This window comes from Schistocerca americana, chromosome 1 (assembly GCF_021461395.2).
Source record: "Schistocerca americana isolate TAMUIC-IGC-003095 chromosome 1, iqSchAmer2.1, whole genome shotgun sequence".
Taxonomy (NCBI): domain Eukaryota; kingdom Metazoa; phylum Arthropoda; class Insecta; order Orthoptera; family Acrididae; genus Schistocerca; species Schistocerca americana.
In genome coordinates, this window is record NC_060119.1 from 183190101 (window position 1) to 183203827 (window position 13727).

At 39.3% G+C, this 13727-nt stretch overlaps 1 protein-coding gene across 1 annotated transcript in view; it reads right to left on the reverse strand.

The window, feature by feature from the left end:
- The window catches only part of LOC124624822 (kinase suppressor of Ras 2), a 173689-nt gene that overhangs the window by 27437 nt on the left and 132525 nt on the right, over nt 1–13727 (reverse strand). The gene's annotated exons all lie outside the window — the stretch shown is intronic.

The window sequence follows — 13727 nt, forward strand, 5'->3', positions numbered from 1 at the left end:
TCAAGTGAACTTAATCAGATGCTGCACTCAGACACAAATGAAATTCAAAATTTTGCAGTATCAAAGGCAAGGTTTCATCAGATATAATCAATACATACCCAATAAACCCTTCATATTTAATTTTTGTGTTGGTCATTTAAATGTGAGTTAATTGTGAAATGCTAACATACATGTTTCTAAAGAATGGATAAATGGCCTGCTACTTTTACAAATTGTACATGTTTTCCACATTTTGATACACTCAATCTTAAATTTGTGGAACAATTTCACACAAACTTAGGGTAATTTTGATCCACATTGTGAATACTGTGTTTGTGTGTTAAAAGTTCTAATCTGGAAGTCCAAAGCCCAAGTACTGCTGAATAAATATTCAAAGGAAATACTGTACAACAGTATCACAAAAAATTATTTTACAGAGTAAGAAATAGAAATCAACGTGAAGAATTGCAAATATCAAGTACAGAAAGAGCAACTGTTGTCACTTTCCAAAATTTGGTACAATAACAAATTAGAAAATAAGAAGTGGAATAATTATTACACAGACCAAGGTAATTCCTTTCAACCAGCTATTAACATCTGATTTAAGGAAAATAATTTAATTCTGGTACATTGAAGAATCACATGTTACTCCAAACTGTAGAAAGTGCTATTTTAATGATTATATCCCATTCATTACACAAAGACTCCTCTCTGCAAGGCCATTTCCAGCTTCTCTCAAAGTCTTCCATATAATTACAAGTAGATCCTTTCTTGTCATCAGCAGGGGGTTTCTGAACAATCTCTGTATTCTCATCTCAATAGCAACAAACATTCAAAAGGTCAATAAACTTTTTCTTCCAGCATAATGCCAGACAAAATGATTTATGATTGGGTTTCTCACTTACAACATAGCTGAGATTCTCACTCAGGTACTCAGACCTCAATTACATTTCTTCGTGTTTAGATGAACTATTATTATCAGATAAGACCACAGTTTTCTTTGGATGGCCGGTCACCTTCCTCAAACTCAATCATCAAATCATCAACAGTAATACTCTGCCCCCACATGCTCACTCAGCTCCTTATTGTTTGCTTGCCAATAATATTAACTCCTTCAACATATTTATGTTCCTCCCGTAGTGGCTGTCCTCTATGGCATACATGTTAAATTATTCATAGCTCTTATGTGTGTTCAGAAGCTTTTATCTGCATACAGAAAACAGCTTAACAGCTCAGTGTATTCACAAAAAGATATATATGCTGTATCAGAGTTTCATCTATTACAACTGGAGTGCACTAGAATAAACCCATCACCAAGGCAATTATGCCTGCCATATACAGTTGGCAAGACCTGTGCCGACTTGTATGCCGATGGCTGGTGTGATCCTATCAGAGGGCAAGCCTGAGGTTATACGGCATCCGAGTAGTGGCACCAAATACATCGAAAGGAATATTGTGCCAGTTATTCTGTTTCCACGGCATCATCGTGTGGTGATGTTACACCCTCTTCCCTCCCTCCAGTGACTAAAGCCCATACGTGTCTCTGTGAAAAGTCACAGCAGTATGACGCTCAGTGGGAGGTGCACTAATACTACCAGGACCAGAGAGTCCACTGGGGGTTTGAGTAACTGGCAACTGCTGACCAGGATGGAAGAGGTGAAGTTGATGCCATTGGTGGACAGAGATGACCTCACAAGGGGCCAATATCATATATGGGATCTTTACCTATTGAGCAGTTCTATAGATGTCACCATTGTCATGCTACTGTGATCCTTTGCAAGTCCACAGTGGTCATTTACTCATGCTCAATATTTGGTGATGTTCTGTAGCAGTAGTGGTAGTTACATACAATGAAGATGTACTATTGCACAACACAACTGTAGCAGATACAATTGTTTAATTTCTCAATAACAATTCAACCACAAACTTACATACACAGCTGTTTTATTAAGATTGTGGATTAAGAAAGTCTCATCACATTATTGTATTTGCATCTTGGGTACTTACTCTGAAGTAATTAAGCTCTGGCATGTGTCGTGTGTGCACATAGGATACGGACTTAAGTTTTGAGTCAATACAATTTTTGGTTACAGGTTTTGACAGATAGATATGTAGAATAGTAGACAGTCTAGGTTAGGCTAAAAGATGAAATTTTAATTTTATCCATATTTTGCAGCTTTAGACATGACTGTATTCAATACACTGGAGGTATGAACTAAAAAATGCCTTCAGTCACAACTTTTCGTGTTTTATTAAGTACATGATACATTTCAGATCCTGTGGCTCATCGGGTATAATTTGTCTTATTACATAGTTTATTTTTTCTCTTGAATGAGCTGAAATGCATGTTTGTGTTTCCGAACATGCGTATGCGAATGTGCCTCTTGAATGAAGTGATGTGTATGAAAACGACAGAAAAAAAAAAAGAATGTATGCTGGTGCTAAAACATTGAAAATGCTTTTCTTGGATTGTGTGGAATATGCGTTTCACCTCATTCAAGAGTGAAAAAAAAAAAAAAAGCAAAAATGCATCATGTATTTAATAAAACACCAGAAGCTGTGACTGAGGGTGTTTTTTAGTTCATACCTCCAGTGTGAAAGGGGACAGCTTGATGTTAAGTTCATGAAGTCAACATATGTCTTGTAATGAGAATAGCTACTTACTGTTACGGTTATGCATGTATGAATATCAAGAGAATATCAAATAGAAACCCAGTTCTAAGCAAAGAAGGGAAAGCAGAAAGGTGGAAGGAGTATATAGAGGGACTATACAAGGGTGATGTACTTGAGGACAATATTATGGAAATGGAAGAGGATGTAGATGAAGACGCAGTGGGAGATATGATACTGCGTGAAGAGTTTGACAATGCACTGAAAGACCTGAGTCGAAACAAGGCCCCGGGAGAAGACAACATTCCATTAGAACTACCGACAGCCTTGGGAAAGCCAGTCCTGAAAAAATTCTACCATCTGGTGAGCAAGATGTATGCAGGGTGTCTACGTGGACAAGAAAAAAAAATTCCCAGATTTCCCGGCTAAAAACACAATTTCTCCCAGATGAAATTACGTATAAAGTGGGTGAATATACATCCGTGTTAAGCAACAGTATACTTTCCCTTGGAGCTGTAAAACCTACGAGTGCTTTGAATCGTGAAGGACTTGTACCGGCGGAGGACGTCCCATCACTTTAGGAAAAAAAAAAAAATCATTTGGAAAGATGTTTGATGCGAGACAATATGGACAGAGTTTATTTTCGTATAGCGAAAGTATATACACAAATTCCACAAGTTACAGCACGGTAGCTTCCGAAGCTCTAAAATAGAGATTGCGTTGAGCGATGCACTTTTGTCAGCCAGTCATAGCTCATGTCACGTGATCTCGCTAGCGAATGACGGCAGTTATTCCGAGCACGGGGTCTACGAGAAAGACAGGCCGTGGCGCGTACGTTACAAAGGTAGGCCGGGCTCGCTCAACTCAGCAAAGAGTGTTTCTACACCAGTTAACTCGTAATTAAATGTGTATGTACAAACGAGAATTGCATCGTCTATTGGAATCCCCTATTATTAGTCCTACAATGATAGGAAGTCCACAGGCCTACTAACAAGCTCTAATTTGGCTATTAAAATCATGCCAAAATGATTATCAGTTGCTTAAGGCACCACATCTTCTATGAAAGGAGAACTGTTACGAAGAAGAGACTAAATACTATAAACGAACGGTTATACCATTTCTATTGAGAATTGATTTTAAATTTTTTTTATGGACAGTAATCAGTAAGACTTCATAATAACGGATTTCAGTACAAAATGCAATTCTCGTTAGTATGCACGCATCAAGTTGCGAGTTAACAGATTTAGAAACGCATTTTGCTTGGTGAGTTAAGGGAACGAGCAAGCTCAGGCCGTTCTTCGTGATGTACGCGCCGTGGCCTATCTTTCTCGTGGGCCTCATTCAGTGCATAAGACATGTTATGTACTCAACCACTAGCAGCATCATTGTTAAGTAGTTCGACCATACAAAGACGAAAGGTTAATGGGTTAAAGTAATGTAAGTACACTATATTGTCACGAAAAGCTGAACTTTCACATATAATATTAGGCATTAACAATGTTTTGCTGTTTTTTCTCGGAGTGCATGATTAGGCAGGAACCTAAGAATGCTTCAGACTGTATTTCACGCATATACTTTCGTATTACGCAAACACGCAGTTCAAATACCGATGCGAATCAAAGATCTTTCCAAAACGCGTTGTTTTTTGCTGGATTTCGTTTCCTTAAGTGCTTGGAAGTATAAAACCCCTAACCTTCCCATAAGCCGTTTTCCAATAACACAATTTATTTAGTTTTTATTTCATGATCATGGCTGCAACGATTTAGGAGAGCCTTTACAAAGTGAAGTTTATATTTCGCTGTAGTTGGTGTCATGTTTTCTAGCAGAGTGATGCAACCACTTTTACACTGTTTTTATTCGAAATTCCAAATACACTGTACAACATTTACGTGGTAAACAAAAACATTATGTACGTTGGTCAATAATTAAAGAAGAAAAGTCTGGAGCAAGAGTCTTGAAATACGAGTTTACTGAGCCGAGTAGCATGTTCTTCAGATGATCATAGACTACTGTGTAGCTAGCACGTTTTGGGTTGTTTTTGTGCTCTATCTTTGCAATAAACATTCCCAAATACAGAAGCAGTTACTAAAGTGCCCTCCGCAACATCTAAGTTCTCCAGCCATCGAATCACGCAAAACTTAAAGGGCAACCGTTCCGATTCCGTGGTCCAAATATACAGAGCTACTCTGGAATGGAAATCCTTAAATAGGTTTTACAAGGCATGTACAAACTTAATTATCATCCAGAGTGTTTCCTTTACTGCGGACTTGATTAGCAGAAAAATATGGAGAGGGGGCTTGCAAATACGTCAAAGAACAGCAAGAAAAGATAACGTGTAGATAACAATAACAGCTGAACAGCGTTTATTACGTTTCTAGGTATGGAGGGATACATAAAAAATGACATTATCAATATGTCAAGTAAAACCATATTTTAAAATTGAGCGGGTAAATCATTCCTCCGCAAGTAAATCAACATGTACGTTGGTACAGAATCTAGACTTTAAATTAAAATCGGTACATGTACAACAGAACGTCTACCAAGTCCTAAAGCACTTCGGAAATTTTACATACAGTAGGGCGCATCAGCTGTAAAGTAACTGGGAGGCCAAGTCGTTCGTAACTGGCAGACTTCATAACTTAAGAAATCGTGGATGGAAGACGAGAGTAAGTAACCAATAGCAGCCGAGAGAGAGAGAGAGAGAGAGAGAGAGAGAGAGAGAGAGAGAGAGAGAGAGAGAGAGAGAGGGGAGGAGCCTCATGATAAGGAATCAGCTAGAACGAAAAGGTGACGAAGCCATCAGAACTTTGGTCGATGAGTGTGGTGGCCTTAATATCTTTCATCTTTATAATTGAGGTGCTGTACTGTACATGTAAAATTAGCTAGAAACTTGCAACAGATTACTGGAGTAAGACTCGTTGATAAGTCTTTTCATTCATAGTTTCTTAAAGGGTCAACAAATGCAGCGCTACTAATAATATCACAATTAACGCCGATTGTTGTTTGACAGAGACAGTGTTGTCACACTTGCCTCGCTCGCTTTTCAAATCATACAGTCTGTCAGTAGTCAGTATGCTTGGCTCACCTGTTGAATTCAGTTCTGCACATGTGCGGGGTAAAGTTTTGTAAACTGACAAGGTAGGTAACACTCATTGTGTCATATTGCATTATGCGTAATAACAAGGCGCAGCCTTATTTATATCCATCGTTCCTCTTTCTCCAATAATGGTTGCCCACCAACAATCACTATGACTGCGCCATGTCGATTGGTTTTCAAGATAGCTGGTTTTCAGATCGAGCATTCAAGGATTGGTTGGTGAAAGTACCCACAGACCTTTATAGTGCTAAACGTGGATTTTGTCCAGGGACCCTCATTAACATCCGTACTATGGTAAGATCGGCTCTTACAAGTCACATGACAAAATCCAAGAAGCACGTTGCAAAAGCAGCTGCCATGGGAAGCACACCAAGTTTGTACGTCTACACCCGACCGGCGGTGACCACTTCAACCCAGCAGACAGATTCTACTTCCACTACCACATCTGCAGATTCAGCTGGGTCAACAACAGTGGTGTTGGCCGCTGGAATTGCTGCGCCTCCGCAGAAGGATGTCACTGCAATGTCAAAACCTGGGGATAAACTAAGGGGAATTGATCGGATGACAATAAAGAACGAAGTAACAAAGGCGGAAATACTGTGGTGTTTGGAGTGCATCGTTTCACACAAGTCACTGCATAGTTCTGCGAACGACATGTTGCTTTTCCCCGCAATGTTCCCCAACAACGAAGTGGCCAAGAACATGCGTTTACAAAAGGACAAAATCGGTTATATCGTGCAATATGGACTAGCTCCCTTCTTTGAGTCTGAAATTAAATCTGACGTCGTAAATGCATCAAGGATTGTTATTTGTTTTGACGAATCATTTGAACAAGGTGTGCAAAAGAATCCAGATGAACATTTTAGTGCGTTATTGGGACATTAAAAAAAAAAATCTAGTATGCACCCGTTACTACGCATCCGCTTTTCTAGGCAGTTCAACGGCAGCTAAGCTACTAGAGTCCTTCAAGAAAAAAATTCCTGGCGAAGCAATGAAAAAACTTTTACAAGTGTCGATGGACGGCCCTAATGTCAACTTCGCGTTCTTAAGGGAACTTAAAAATTTTTTGAAAGAAACTGAAGGAGTAGACACCGTTTTACTGGAAATTGAAACGTGTGGACTTCACGTTGTTCACAGCGCCTTTAAGTCCACAATTCAGGAAAGACAGTAGATGATAATTCAGTTTTTACGTGCCTCGTACAATCTTTTTAAAGATGTCCCTGCCAGAAGAGCTCTGTATATTTTGACAACAGAATCGGAACTGTTTCCCTTAAAGTTCTGCGCTATCCGATGGCTGGAGAATGTGGAAGTTGCTGAGCGAGCTCTAGTAATGCTTCCGTTTCTGCGAGTATTTTTTGGAAAACTGGAAGAAAAAAACAAACCAAAATGTGCCAGCTATAAAGAAGTGGAGGACCACCTCAAGGACAAGCGACTCTGTCCGAAAATTGCCTTTTTCAAGACTCTTGCTGGAGACTTGATGCCTTTCCTAAAGGATTTCCAATCTGATTGGCAACTAGCACCGTTCCTCCACTCTGCTTTGACAGAGATAATGGAGACAATGATGACACGATTTGTCCAGCCGATGAAGATCTTGCTGTCAGTTAATTTGGACAAAGAATCCAATCTTTTGGGTGTGAACCACGTCAAGATTAGGTTCACTGTCAAGAATGAGTTCAGAAAGTACAGCTCTCACACAGCCCTTGAAATCGTTAAGTTCCAGAACGAATGCAGAAGAGGAATGATCAAGCTCGTGTCAAAGTTGATGGAGAAATCTCCCCTACACTTTAGGTTGACAAAAGCTGTAAGCTGCTTTGATCCCACAATAGCGTGCAGGGAGGCTGGTCCCAAAGGATTTCATTCTTTTCTACAGATTTTGGTGGAGAGCAATTGGATGGACGGTGGATGTGCCAATAAAGCAGAAGCGCAATATGCTTCTGTTGTAAAGAAGAACTGCAAAAAAAATTCGAAACATTCAACAAAAAGGAGCAACAGCTGGATGAGTTCTGTATGAAATGTCTCAAGTGCCAGAATGCAACGTGCCACAAGCTGCAGAAGGCAACGGAAATCGCGCTCACTTTGTCACACGGTCAAGCAGATGCGGAGCAAGGATTCTCGGTGAACAAAGAGTGCCTCTTCGAGAATATGAGGGTACAATCTGTACTGAGCAGAAGACTGGTGTACGACGCAGTCAAGAGACACGGCGGAGTCCAAGGAGTGCCTATAACAAAGTCCCTAATACACTCTGTAGGAAACTCATGAGATCGATATGCTGAAGGCCTCAAAAATTGAAATGACGAGTCATCCAGGATAAAGGATCATCTGACTAAAAGGAAGATTGTTGATGCAGAAATAAGACAGCTTAAAGAGAAGAAGGCAAAATTTGAGGGGACCTAAAAAGCGCTCAGACAGAGCGAGAATCTATTACAGAACAAATCAATGCTCTCGCACACAGCTCCAAGTGAGCTCTTCTCCAAAGTCAATTCTTAAATTACACTATTTGTTGTTAAACATGGTACTTCCTTCTAAATTATTGGTTATATTGTCTAATAATAATTAAAATGTTTCTTTAATAAAATGTCTTTAAAACAAATGAATATGATAGTGTTATTTATTTTAAACTGCCAACTCCCATAGATGTTTAAATATACATTTCAAACATTAACTTTCGTGATTAAAAAATATTTGAAAAATAAACTTAATTTAAGAAATTAAGTATTAAAATAAAGACCAGAGGTAAAATTTAGCAACACAAAAAGAAAAGACTGTAAAAATGCGCAAAATATTTTACGGAAAAAATCTCTTATTCTAAAACGAAAGAAAGTAATTAAAGTTCTTTAACAACGATTAAACCGCAAGCTTTTGTATTTAAATAAAAACAATAATAGAATCAGAAAAATTGAGGAATGGAAGAGGTAAAATACATACTTGTCCTTACTGAAAGCAAATTTTAGAGAAGAAAATATAGTAGCTGCGCTTGACACAGGTTTTCGCTCTAAAGCGACTAATATCGTACGAGAGCAAGGTACGGATGTCCTGCTACCTGCCACGTGACTGGTGCTGCCTTCTGATGTCCATTTATAGGATAAGTTAGAAAGAAGTAGTAGCAAACATTAGAGCTGTTCGGAGACGAAGATACAATTCACCGGCAAAAAAAGTAGAAAAGGAGCAAACTGGTATTGCTCTGCATGCCAGAACACTTCGTCTTTTCTATACTATAGAAAAGTCTAAGTATTCTGACATGAAGAGATGTGTGACATTGCTCAGTAACACATTATGCACTTTTTTTTGAAGGACAATTACATTTTTTGCCATCAATTGCATAATTTTTATATCTATGAAAGAACAACATTCAATATGAAAACTAACTTGAGGCTCAGTCTTTTTTTAACGTGTGTTACACGTTAAGTCATATCAAATACAAATGTGCCGGTAAAATTTTAAATTGTGGCATAAATGACATCTTCTGGGCCCGAAATTTATCAAATAGCTGATCCTCAAGTGTTACGTTTTGAAAGAGTTAAAACGCCTTGCGATTTAAGAAATCCACTGCACATTCTCACACGTAACATAAATCGTCTTGCACGGAAATTTACTTTGAAAGTAACACTTCTCAAGCCACTATTCAGAATATTTTTCAGTGATCTGTTACAAATGTAAGCCGCACGGGGTTAGCTGAGCGGTCTAAGGTGCCACAGTCATGGACTGTGCGGCTGGCACGGGCGGAGGTTCGAGTCCTCCCTCGTGCATGGGTGTGTGTGTGTGTGTGTGTGTGTGTGTGTGTGTGTGTGTGTGTGTGTGTGTGTGTCCTTAGGATAATTTAGGTTAAGTAGTGTGTAAGCTTGGGGACTGATGACCTTAACAAAGTCCCATAAGATTTCACACAAATTTGAACATTTTTTTTTGTTTGAAATGTAAACAATTGTGATGTGACACACATCGAATGCACATTAGTTGTTACGGACGTACTGCATAATCTTCGACCTAAAGGCTTTGACACTTTTCGGTGTCGGCAAACTGGTCTGTGCATTGTGTAAATTACCAATTTTCTAAAATTTAACTGAAATCTGAAACAATGAAAAATCCCGGAATTCTAAAAAATTCCCGGATTTCTCCCGAATGAAAAAATTCCTGGGTTTTTCCCGGATCTCCCGGGCCGTATACACCCTGTGTATGAGACAGGCGAAATACCCTCAGACTTCAAGAAGAATATAATAATTCCAATCCCAAAGAAAACAGGTGTTGACAGATGTGAAAATTACCGAAGTATCAGTTTAATAAGTCACAGCTGCAAAATACTAACGTATTCTTTACAGACGAATGGATAAACTGGTAGAAGCCGACCTTGGGGAAGATCAGTTTGGATTACATAGAAATGTTGAAACATGTGAGGCAATACTGACCTTACAACTTATCTTATAAGATAAATTAAGGAAAGACAAACCTACGTTTCTAGCATTTGCAGACTTAGAGAAAGCTTTTGACAATGTTGACTGGAATACTCTCTTTCAAATTCTGAAGGTGGCAGGGGTAAAATACAGGGAGCGAAAAGCTACTTACAATTTGTACAGACACCAGATGGCAGTTACAAGAGTTGAGGGACATGAAAGGGAAGCAGTGGTTGGGAAGGGTGAGACAGGGTTGTAGCCTCTCCCCGATGTCATTCAATCTGTGTATTGAGCAAGCAGTAAAGGAAACAAAAGAAAAATTCGGAGTAGGTGTTAAAATCCATGGAGAAGAAATAAAAACTCTGATGATCGCCAATGACACTGTAATTGTGTCAGAGACAGGAAAGAACTTGGAAGAACAGTTGAACAGAATCGACAGTGTCTTGAAAGGAGGATATAAGATGAACATCAACAAAAGCAAAACAAGGATATGGAATGTAGTCAAATTAAGTCGAGTGATGCTGAGGGAATTAGATTAGGAAATGAGACACTTAAAGTAGTAGAGGAGTTTTGCTATTTGGGGAGCGAAATAACTGATGATGGTCGAAGTATAGAGGATATAAAATGTATACTGGCAATGGCAAGGAAAGCATTTCTGAAGAAGAGAAATTTGTGAACATCGTGTATAGATTGCAGTGTTAGGAAGTCGTTTCTGAAAGTGTTTGTATGGAGTGTAGCCATGTATGGAACTGAAACATGGACGATAATTAGTTTGGACAAGAAGAGAATAGAAGCTTTCGAAATGTGGTGCTACAGAAGAATGCTGAAGATTAGACGGGTAGATCACATAACTAATGAGGAGGTATTGAACAGAATTGGGGAGAAGAGGGGTTTGTGGCACAACTTGACTAGAAGAAGGGATCGGTTGGTAGGACATGTTCTGACGCATCAAGGGATCGCCAACTTAGTATTGGAGGGTAGAAATCGTAGAGGGAGACCAAGAGATGAATACACTAAGTACATTCTAAAAGATGTAGGTTGCAGTAGGTACTGGGAGATGAAGAAGCTTGCACAGGAGAGAGTAGCATGGAGAGCCGCATCAAACCAGTCTCAGGACTGAAGACGACCACCACCACCACCACCACCACCACCACCAACAACAACAACAACATGCATGGTGCAGTCGAAGAGTCATTTATGTCCACTATCTTGATGATGGTGGTATCGAATGCTTAAATTAACATCGTGAAACGATGAGCATTTAATATTTGAAAATTACAGTGACATAACTATAGAAGCTCTGCATGTGCAAGGCATCAATACAGGATACAACACTGCAATCGAAACAAATTTCTCAGGAGGTAGAATATTCAACACTGCAGTATACTGCAGGCACAGAGAATGTAATAGATATGTTTGCATTAGATGAATCTGAATTACTTTACAAATACCCAAATACAGGTCTTGAAACAATGCTACCTTCTCAAAACAAACTGCAAAATACATGAATATTTTCATCTACATTGCACTTAACATTTCCTTCTAAGGTAAAAGCCACACTATACACACACAATCCCTTGCATTTTAAGTAGTTTATGTAATATGCATCAAAATACCTGAATTATGTTCATGATATAATATATGTTCTCTGAATTAATCTTCCAATTTTAATTTTGTTGATGAAAGGTTCATAAAATGGCAAACTGCATTACATATGGCACGAACATAAACATTAGGTAATGCAACAAGTCAATCTGTTATCACAACCTTTATTTAGCATTCATTGGCTTTATCAACTCGCAACCAAAAGTATCACCTCGCAACCTACCCTACAATTAGTGCTAGACTACACATCAGTCCGTCACTACAACCATAACTTCAATATGGGGACCAAAATCACAAGCTGGCCCCTTTTCCTTCACCACAGTTTCATTTAAATTGTGAAACCTGATTTTGCACGAATGACATTCCACCTTCCTTTCAGCGATGTCATTCATTTAGAACTGCGAGCTTTTCAAATGAATTTTCAAACTGTATGCACACATATTCTACAGAAAATAATGCAAATAAATTTTGGAAATTTGAATGGCCTAAACTGTGTTCTTAAGCTGGTTCTTTAATTAACTGATAAGAGCTCACGACTGCAGCAACATCTATCTGTTTGCTGGGTAGTTGAGGGCTCTCTTATATGATGTTAGCTCTAGATGCCTGTGATGACCCTGCGGATCCAGGTTAGGTGGTGCCCGAATTTCTGTGCCCACAGCAGAGTGCCCACCTTGAAGGCACTGGCCTCAGTGAAGAGATGCATTGGTGACGGATTAAAAATATGAAAGAGGGTGAGGTGATTGACAGCCATGAAGCCACTCTGACATGTTGCAGACTTCAGTCTGGATGGCCCTGCAAATTATTAGAAGACCCCAGTGCGTGTTATATGCAGTGTCAGGCATCATTTCCATGTGAGCGGTGGCCACAACAAAATCTACCACTTGTTCCAATCTAGTCCATTGACCCAAGTCTACCTGATAGAACACTTGCACAGGGTGCATTTTATTCCTTTTGCTGTTTCACGAATATTGATTCTAAAAGCATGAAAAAGGTGTGACTCCAAAATACTGTCCACTTTGGCATCAGCCACCATCAGAAGATTTACTGGAAAAATGACTTCTTCTAAGTAAAACTGGAAGGTTTCCTAGCAAGGGTATCTAATGATGTCCACAGGACCACAGGTTTGTCTTGTCTGCCTGCAAAGGAGGCACCCCTAAAATTACGTTAAGAAGATTGATATAGCAAGGACGCAGAAGCGGCAGTGTCCAGATGTAATGTCACAGAGTACCTGCCTGTGAACACATCTAAGTACATTTGCTACATTTCATCCTGAGAAGTCGGCACTTCCCTAGCCTTTATACGCACTTGGTGCACTTCAACAGGTTGGGACATATCTGCATTACAACTGCTAAAACAAATCTCTTAAAAGTGCCCTTTTATTCCACATCCACGGCATGTTGTGTGCCAATGTAGGTACATGCTGTATATGCGGCAACTGAAACAATGTTTACACCTGGAGAATGGCTCCGCTGCTGACACAGCCACACGTTGGCATGATTGTTTATAAGCAGGTAGTGGCTCCACTGTATTGGATAACCGGTACTGAAGAGCTGACTATTGTAATATCATCTTGCATCATAAAGAAACCATGGGCAGACTCAAGGGATTGAACTATCCACATTATTTCCATTAGGCACAGGTCTGGTTTCTACCACGTGTGGCTTCTCAGTTCAGTGTCAGGTGTAAGATGCAGTACTACATTTCTGATTAGAGAGAGTGCATGATTCTGCATGCACAAATATTTAAAATTGCAATTCCTACTTAAACCATGTAGGTCAGCAGCCTTGTCTGCATATGATTGATTGCGGACCCGTCCTTTTTGCCAAAATTCTAACCTGGCTGCAATAATGTTTCTCTTCATGAAGATATGTTCTTGCAATGAAGAAAAAATTCTAGGCAACTCAAATCCCGTCAGATTTGTTAATGGCTCTAGTTTTTGTATTAGGTGATAAAGTTCAGAATTCCCAGATAAGAATATGGTCTTTTGTCTTTTTTGTATCAGAAACTTGACAAGCAAAAAAACTGTAAGTGCAGCTGTTGATGGTGAGCAT